Source organism: Girardinichthys multiradiatus, chromosome 7, assembly GCF_021462225.1.
Source record: "Girardinichthys multiradiatus isolate DD_20200921_A chromosome 7, DD_fGirMul_XY1, whole genome shotgun sequence".
Lineage (NCBI taxonomy): Eukaryota > Metazoa > Chordata > Actinopteri > Cyprinodontiformes > Goodeidae > Girardinichthys > Girardinichthys multiradiatus.
Window position 1 is genome coordinate 41,660,277 of NC_061800.1, and position 10,247 is coordinate 41,670,523.

Genomic DNA, 10,247 nt, shown 5'->3' on the forward strand with positions numbered 1-10,247 from the left:
ATTCAGCAAATCTGAAACCTGTTTTAAAAGAAAGCCTAACATAAAGACAATGCACATGTTAAATCACAGAAAACAAACAATAGGTGCTCAAAGCTTTGAACTAATGACTTGTTTTACTAGTGTAATGGTCAAACATCCTGATTAAGTTTATATTTCACAGTTCATGTGATATTTAAAACAAACATGTGGCAATCTAAAACAATGTCAGTGTTTATCCTCTCATCCATGCGGGGCAGTCATTACTACAGTGTCTTCAACAGACTATTGAAGAATGAGCTAATGACACCAATCGTTAAAAATAAATATGTTAAACAGTGGTTAAGACAGTAATGAAAGGATTCAGCAGAAGAAAAACAAAGGTATGGTTAAGAGATAAGACTGGTTAATGATTCTTTCTCCATGAACAAAAGGCATATGCAGAAGTGAGAAAAATTCTAACAAGAATAGGAGAGAATGGCCCATGTCTATAAGTAACTGTAGGCCTTGGTATGATGACATCATTCTCTGCTTACACAAAAATCATCTCAGATCTTTGAAACACATAGAGACTTTATGATAGTAAGTTTGGTAGCACCAATGTTTTTGACAATGATATCTTTTTGTAAAACGTTTGATCATTTCCTTTCCAGACAAGGGACAGGGTCCCCTGAAACCAAACCCATCTTTAAAAACAATGGAGAGAACAAAGTTCTGGAAAGCAGCCGAACCATTAACAACAAAACTTTACACCCTATCTTTCAAAAAGTAATTCAGTTACTCTGACCAGGTTTCCCCACTCCAGAATAAAGCAATTACATGTTTGCATTTTTGGACAAACAAGAGTTATTACAGTAAACGATTCACGTATTTACCACCATGCTCAATGTTTATTTTCAAAAGGAGAAATGGATAAAGCTTCCGGGCAACCTGTGAAAAGCATTTTAGGTAACTAAGATGAAAAGGCGCTGAAAGGTCGGCACTCATGACTTGCTTTACCTCTAAAACATCGTGGATAAGTTCCTGTTACAGATCATGTGAGGTATAAAACAAAACATGTTGTAATCTAAAACAATGTCAGTGTTTATAGTCTCATCTATCCAGGTCAGTCATTACTGTAGTCTGTTGTGATTATGAATATGAATATATTATTTAATATCTAATATTAATATTTTATCAAATAATATTTGGGTCTGTTAAGGGTTGTCCTGTGAATACCAGCCCAGTAAGGCGATGGTATTAGGACAAAATAGAAAGGTGTGAGACTAGCTCTGACATTATTGAACAGCATAAACTCTGCACATATATGGAATGAATTCACACACTTTCTTAAAATACAATAATTTATTAACAAAAATAAGTCAACTCAAAGTCAAACATATTTCAATCAACAAACTCTTTACTATGCTAAAACAATCCAACTAAACTACCAAGCAGAATTAAAGAATAATGAAGACTAATGGACTATGTACAATATAAACAAGTTGATTAAAGATGATTGGAAATCATGACCAAAAAGAGTGATGCAACATTACCATGCAATGTTATTTATGTTTGAGAACCAAGGATTATCTTGAAGAATCTGGAAATGAAGTTAAGTCTTGGAACCAACTTAGGCAATAATCAGCAAACGTTTAGACAACCATTCACAATGCAAGATCAGATAAAACATTATTTTAATAAAATAATATTGTAAAGAATGATTTGCTGAATAAATCCAACCTTCTGGATGACTAATTCTCAATGGTGTTTAATTAGCTGCTTTTATTTAGTAAAATAATATTTAAAGAAATATTAATGAAATAGTAAAATAATATTTAAGGAAATGTTACTTTGAATAGGAACCAAATATTTGAGAAATGGGGCTTAATTGTGTTTAATTAGTTGCCTTTATTTATTAAAATAATATTTATGGAAACGTTATTAAGGAAATATTAGAATAGTATTTAAGGAAATATTATGTTAAATAAGAACCAAACCTTTTGGATAAATGGGTCTTAATGCTGTTTACTTAGTTATCAAGTTCAGAAAAATAATATTTAGGGAAATATTATTTCCTAGATTGAAAACTAACAACCTTTTTGGGTAAATGACCTTTAGCTGACTCTTAGTAGGCAAGCCTGTGTGTTAGCGGTTGGAGCTAACAAAAAAAGCTTATAGCTTATCATCAGAATCAAACACATACCTTTAAAATACCACTAATAAAAGGGTTGAAATGCATAAGCGTGGACGGCGCGTTATGGCCGATCTTCTGTGTTTAAAATCACCCTTTAAATAAAGTTTGTCTTAACTTTAAAAAAAAAAGACAAACACAGAACACCAAACTGAGCACATGTGCTGAGCAGATAATCTGCTAGCACTAAGATGGCTGAGTTGTCAACACCAGCAAAACCAAACGTCATAAAATGAAAAATGTTTAGATTATTTCATTCTAAACAACTTCTCTCTGCCCAAAACACAACCTCCTAAGTGAACTGTGCTGAGAAAAAGTTGTCCGGGGTGACGAAGTTGAGGAAAGCATCCACAGTGAACAAAGGGTTAACTTGCAGCTAACCTACGTAGCTGTGGGGTGGGGCAGCCCGTGCTGCCGGGCCGGCTGAACTGCCGGCTGTTACTGCTGTAACCACGATGATGCGGTCCCGTTGTCCTTCCTTCAGACTGGGAAAAACTGCTCTACTCTGTGTTGTAGAGACAGGGTCTCTGCTGGGAACTCTCTGGAACATAGTTTACTTCTGTAGATCTCAGAGAGAAAAGTCAAGCAACGCTTGTACCTTAATTACCCCTGTTCATGAATGAATACCGGATACACAAACAACAATTCATTCCTACTTGATTTAGTGCATATGATCGCGTGATTGTATGACACTCTTAGATATAGTTTAAAGAGTTATGTCTGTTTGCCTGCAAAGAAACATTAGCGCGCTGTGTCCCTCCATCCAGTTTCTCTGGGGACCTGCGTGGAAGAGGTCTGTTTGTTGGTGCAAATTTTTTTTCAAACAGTGATGTCACGGGAAGTCCGCTGTTATTCCCTTCTTGTTCCTGGCTGTGCTGGAAGTAGGTTAATGCAATTTCTTTTGAAAGTTCCAGAAAAGTTCTTACTGGCCTTTGTTATGTGGCGCGCACAGCTAGAACCATTGTCTGTTTCTGCATTACAGAGAGAACTCTGCAGGACAGCTGCTGTCTGCTCAATGCCTTTCACATTGGTCATGTGAGGCTGTTCCAAACGTTTATACTTTTTCTGGATGGAATCCTCCACAGAAGAGCTCACTCCACCAGGGGTATTCCATCCTCCACAGCTCTGCATGGAGTAATGAGAGTAGGGGACATTTGCATGGCAGCTTCCTGGTCATCTACATGCTCATTTATTAAGTTTTACCTGTGGGAGGTTTCCACTTCCTCCATGTCTCATTCTGTTCTCAGAGTTCTGACAAAATGAGTATTATTTCACTTTGCTTTTATATTTATGAACTCTTTTGCCTGCAGGCACAAAAGTACAGTAGATCATAATTATGATTTGTGACCTCTGCTATTATGGTCATCATGACTGAATTACATCAAGCTTCCCTGTATTTAGAAATTATTCCCTCTGCTGTTGTGCTCATGGATTGCAGGGGATGTTACACAGCACCATCATGGATGATTCAGCAGCTGATTGGTTTCCTCCACCACCTGAGGAGTTGTTGACCCGCTCTGCTCATTGTCGTCTCTATTCAATGCAGCAGGTCGGTCATCTCAGCCTCTGCCTGAAACAGTGATTATCCATCCAATCCCTGGAATTCAGAGATTGGTCCGGTATGTCACCTCCTTGAACCGCCACCTTAACGTGGTGGAGGGGTTTGAGTGCTCGAATGATCCTAGAGGCTATGTTGTCTGGGGCTTAAATGCCCCTGGTAGGGTCTCCCATGGCAAACAGGCTCTAGGTGACGGGTCAGACAAAGAGCGGTTCGAGAATCCCTCACGATGACTACAGAATCGAATCGAGGCACGTGACATCGCCTGGTACGGCGGAGCCGGGGTCCCACCCTGGAGCCAGGCCTGGGGTCGGGACTCGTCGCAGAGCGCCTGGTGGCTGGGTTGCTCCTCGCGGGACCGGCCGGGCCAAGCCCGAATGAGAGATGCGAGACCATCCCCCAGTGGGCCCACCACCTGCAGGGGGAACCGTGAGGGACCGGTGCAAAGAGGATTGGGCGGCAGACGAAGGTGGAGACCTCGGTGGCCCGATCCCCGGATGCTTAGGCTGGCTCTAGGGACGTGGAATGTCACCTCGCTGGGGGGGAAGGAGCCTGAGCTGGTGCTGGAGGTCGAGAGATATCGACTAGAAATAGTAGGGCTCGCCTCCATGCACAGCGTGGGCTCTGGAACCCATCTCCTTGAGAGGGGCTGGACTCTCTTCTACTCTGGAGTGGCCCGCGGGGAAAGGCGGCGGGCTGGGGTGGGTTTGCTTGTTGCCCCCCAGCTCAGCCGTCTCGTGTTGGGGTTTACCCCAGTGGATGAGAGGGTCGCATCTCTGTGCCTTCGGGTTGGGGAGAGGTCTCTGACTATCATTTCGGCCTACGGGCTGAGTGGTAGTGCGGAGTACCCGGCGTTCTTGGCATCCCTGTAAGGGGTGCCACATTGTGCCCCTCCTAAGGACTCCGTTATTCTGCTGGGGGACTTTAATGCCCTTGTGGGAAATGACAGTGATACCTGGATAGACATGATTGGGAGGAAATGCCTCCCCAATCTGAATCCGAGTAGTGTTTCGTTATTTGGACTTCTGTGCTAGTCACGGATTGTCCATAATGAACACCATGTTCAAACATAAGGGTGTCCATCAGTGCACTTGGCACCAGGATACCCTAGGCAGGAGGTCAATGATCAACTTTGTTGTCGTATCATCAGACCTTCAGCCGCATGTTTTGGACACTCGGGTGAAGAGAGGGGCTGAGCTGTCCACTGATCACCACCTGGTGGTGAGTTGGATCCGCTGGAGGAGGAGAAAGCCGGACAGACTTGGCAGGTCCAAGCGCATAGTGAGGGTCTGCTGGGAACGTCTGGCAGAGCCCTCGGCCAGGGATGTATTCAACTCTCACCTCCGGGAGAGCTTTGACCAGATTCAGAGGGATGTTGGAGACATAGAGCCCGAATGGACCATGTTTTCCGCATCTATTGTCAATGCTGCTGCCTGTAGCTGTGGCCGTAAGGTCTGCGGTGCCTGTCGTGGCGGCAATCCCTGAACCTGGTGGTGGACACCGGCAGTAAGGGATGCTGTCAAGCTGAAGAAGGAGTCCTATCGGCTGTGGTTGGCTTGTGGGACTCCTGAGGCGGCTGACGGGTACCATGGGGCCAAGCGTGCCGTGGCCCGGGCGGTGGCAGAGGCAAAAACTCGGACCTGGGAGGAGTTCGGTGATGCCATGGAGAAGGACTACCGGTTGGCCCCGAAGCTATTCTGGCAAACCGTCCGGCGCCTCAGGAGGGGGAAGCAGTACTTCGCCAACACTGTTTACAATAGGGGTGGGGAGCTGCTGACCTCAACTGGGGACATTATCGGCCGGTGGAAGGAGTACTTCGAGGATCTCCTCAATCCTGCCATCACGCATTACCTGGTGGAAACAGAGGCTGGGGACTCGGGGTTGGACTCTTTCATCACCCAGGCTGAAGTCACCGAGGTGGTTAAAAAGCTCCGCGGTGGCAAGGCTTCGGGGTTGGATGAGATCCGCCCTGAGTACCTCAAGTCTTTGGATGTTGTGGGGCTGTCATGGTTGACACGCCTCTTCAACATTGCGTGGCGGACGGGGACAGTGCCTTTGGATTGGCAGACTGGGGTGGTGGTCCCCCTTCATAAGTAGGGTGTGTTCCAACTACAGGGGGATCACACTCCTCAGCCTCCCTGGTAAGGCCTATGCCAGGGTATTGGAGAGGAGAGTCCGGCCGATAGTCGAACCTCGGCTTCAGGAGGAGCAGTGTGGTTTTCGTCCCAGCCGTGGAACACTGGACCAGCTCTATACCCTCTACAAGGTGCTCGAGGGTTCATGGGAGTTTGCCCAACAGGTTCACATGTGTTTTGTGGACCTGGAGAAGGCATTCTCCAGGAGCACCCCCCTCGTGATGCCCTGAGGGGGGTGCTCCAGGAGTATGGAATTGTTGGCTCTTTACTAGGGGCCATCCGGTCTCTGTACAAGCGGAGCAGGAGTTTGGTTCGCATTGCCGGCACTAAGTCGGACCTGTTCCCGGTGCATGTTGGACTCTGGCAGGGCTGCCCTTTGTCACTGGTCCTGTTCATAACTTTTATGGACAGGATTTCTAGGCACAGCCAGGGGCCGGAGGGGGTCCGGTTTGGGGATCAGAGGATTTCGTCTCTTCTTTTTGCAGATGACGTGGTCCTGCAGGCCACATCTAGCCAAGACCTACAGCATGCACTGGGGCGGTTCGCAGCCGAGTGTGAAGCGCCTGGGATGAAGACCAGCTCCTCCAAGTCCGAGGCCATTGTTCTTGACCGGAAAAGGGTGGCTTGTCCTCTTCAGGTTGGAGGGTAGTTCCTGACTCAAGTGGAGGAGTTTAAGTATCTCGGGGTCTTGTTCACGAGTGAGGGAAGAATGGAGCGGAAGATCGACAGACGGATCGGTGCGGCTGCCACAGTAATGGGGGCGCTGTGCCAGTCCGTTGTGGTGAAGGGATTGCTGAGCCGAAAAGCGAAGCTCTCGATTTACCGGTTGGTCTACGTTCCTACCCTCACCTATGGCCATGAACTTTGGGTCATGACCGAAAGAACGAGATCCCGGATACAAGTGGCTGAAATGAGCTTCCTCCGTAGGGTGACCGGGCTCTACCTTAGAGATAGGGTGAGGAGCTCGGCCATCCGGGAGGGGCTCGGAGTAGAGCCGCTGCTTCTCCACATCAAGAGGAGCCAGTTGAGGTGGCTCGGGCATCTATACCGGATGCCTCCTGGACGCCTTCCTTGGGAGGTGTTCCAGGCATGTCCCACCAGGAGGAGGCCCAGGGGACGGCCCAGGACACGCTGGAGGGACTATGTCTCTTGGATGGCCTGGGAATGCCTTGGGCACCCCCCGGAGGAGCTGGAAGAGGTGTCTGGGGAGAATGACGTCTGGGCGTCTCTGCTGAGTCTGCTGCCCCCGCGACCCGGTCCCGGATAAAGCGGAAGACGACGAGTACGAGTACGAGGTCCAGTATGTGCCAGTTTTTATGAGTGGGGCCAGTGACCCACTGTGTCACGTTAAAAGAGTGTCTATAATTTAGAAAGAGCTTTACCAGAGGTTTAGGCTCACAATAATAAAATTACCAGGGACTAAAAGACCGTGAAATTGAAGAACAATTCCGGTAATAAAATCTGAAAACTCTTGGATAAAGTTCTTATTAAACTTAGGAAGAGGGTGTATGAGTGTGCATAGCACAGGACTGTTCAGGTGTAGCTCAAACAGCTGGACTTCAAAGTTTGCAAATTAATTATGTTGTATTGTTTAATGGCAACTAAAACGGGTGTAGCTAAACTTTCTAGCTAAACCTCCACCTCTACCGAGGTGTAAGGGAGGCTGAAGAATGAACAATCTGGAGGACGAAGTTTAGGAAAGGCTATAGACTCATTGTGTTGCAGCCATATTTCTGTCAGAAACAGAAAATCCAGCTGCTGCGATTTTAAGAAGATGTTTAAAACAAATGTCTTGTTTGATAGTGATCTAGCATATCATATTACCATTTGAAGGGTACAAACTTTAATGACTGGAGCGCAAGCAAGGAAGCGAAGATTTGTGTGATCTACTCCACCTCCATAGGTCTAAGGCCACTTGGCCAAATAAGGTACCGGATGTGACTGATCCAATGTCATGGGATCTCCAGAAACAACGGGCAAGATCCTGCTCAAGGTGTACTCCACTGGAGCCTTGGGTGCTTCTTCCAGGGTGTGGCATGGGGAATGCCATGCAGATAAACCAAAACAGCCGACTCAAAAGGAGGTGGACATTGTCTTGTTGCAGTTTGTTTCAGAACTAGCTCATAAGATGCTCTGATATTAACAGACCATAATGCCATAAAGCAATAATGATTCGGCCATAATGCGCCGGTAGTGCTCATATAAATCTTAATATTTGTATTAATGGTATTTCAAGCACATGGGAACTAAAAGGGTTGCTAACTAAGATATTTTCCTTTGTTAGCTTAAACTACTAATGCTAGCCCCAGGAAGGTCATATTTTTACGTCCGACTCATCATTTATTGTGAAAGATAGATGTTCGTCTCCACCCTTTTAGTAGTCCATTATTCCACGTGATGGTTATTTAATAGCATTAAAAACAAAAATAACGTTATTACTAATCCGGCAAATGATTCTTTAGAATATTATTTTAATAATACTTACCTCACTTAATTCTGATTTTGCATTGTGACTGGTTGTTTGAACACACACCAATCATTGTTAATGAGTTTTAACACTAATTTGACCTAATCTCCAAATTCCTTAGAATAAATCTTGTTTCGTAAACGCAAATATCCACACTAACCTCTAATATGGCAACATAATTTTCAACCATTTTATTTGTCCCCTCGTACTCGTCTTCTTCTGCTACATCCGGGTCGCGGGGGCAGCGGACTCAGTAGAGACACCCAGATGTCCCTCTCCCCAAACACCTCCTCCAGCTCCTCCAGAGGGAGCCCAAGGCGTTCCCAGGCCAGCCGAGAGACATAGTTCCTACAGTGTGTCCTGGGCCTTCCCCTGGCCCTCCTCCCGGTGGGACGTGCCTGGAACACCTCCCGAGGTAGACGTCCAGGAGGCATCCGGTAAATCGAGAGCTTCGCTTTTCGACTCAGGTCTCTCTTCACCACAACGTTAGCTACACCGATCCGTCTGTTGATCTCCCATTCCATTCTCCCCTCACTCGTGAACAAGACCCCAAGATACTTGAACTCCTCCACTTGAGGCACAAACTCCCCTCCAACCGGAAGTGGACAAGCCACCCTTTTCCGTTCGAGAACCATGGCCTCGTACTTGGAGGAGCTTATCTTGATCCCAACCGCTTCACACTCGGCTGCAAACTGCCCCAGCGCATGCTGTAGATCTTGGCTAGATGTAGCCATCAGGACCATGTCATCTGCAATAGAAGAGACGAAATCCACTGGTCCCCAAACCAGACTCCCTCCGGCCCTTGGCTGCACCTAGAAATCCTGTCCATAAAAGTTATGAACAGGATCAGAGACAAAGGGCAGCCTTGCCGGAGTCCAACATGCACCGGGAAAAGGTCCGACTTAGTGCCGGCAATGTGGACCAAACTCCTGCTCCGCTTGTACAGAGGCCGGATGGCCCCTAATAAAGGGCACCTAATTCCATACTCCTGAAGCACCTCCCACAAGGCACCACGAAGGACACAGTTGAATGCCTTCTCCAGGTCCATAAACCACATGTCGACCAGTTGGGCAAACTCCCATGAACCCTCGAGTACCCTTCAGAGGATGTAGAGCTTATCCAGTGTTCCACAGCCGGGACAAAACCACACTGCTTACCAGGTAGGCTGAGGAGTGTGATTCCCCTGTAGTTGGAACACACCATCCGGTCACGCTTCTTATGAAGGGGGACCACCACCCCAGTCTGCCAGTCCAGAGGCACTGTCCCCGACCGCCACGCAATGTTGAAAGGCGTGTCAACCATGACAGCCCCACAACATCCAGAGACTTGAGGTAATCAGGGCAGATCTCATCCACCCCCGAAGCCCTGCCACCACGGAGCTTTTTAACCACCTCGGTGACTTCAGCCTGGGTGATGAAAGAGTCCAACCCCAAGTCGCCAGCCTCTGCTTCCACCAGGGAATGCATGATGGCAGGATTGAGGAGATCCTCGAAGTTCTCCGTCCACTGCCTGATAATGTCCCCATTCGAGGTTAGCAGCTCCCCATCCCCACTGTAAACAGTATCGGCAAACCATTGCTTCCCCCTCCACAGCCAATAGAACTCCTTCAGCTTGACAGCATCCCTTACTGCCGGTGTCCACCACCAGGTTCGGGGATTGCTGGGGTGACAGGCACCGCAGACCTTAAGGCCACAGGTACGGGCAGCAGCATCGACAATAGATGCAGAGAACTGTGTCTCCAAAGTCCCCCGGAATCTGGTCAAACCTCTCTCGGAGGTGGGATTTGAATACATCCCTGGCCGAGGGCTCCGCCAGACGTTCCCAGCAGACCCTCGCTATCTGCTTGGGCCTGCCAAGTCTGTCCGGCTTTCTCCTCTTCCAGCGGATCCAACTCACCATCAGTGGTGATCAGTGGACAGCTCAGCCCCTCTCTTCACT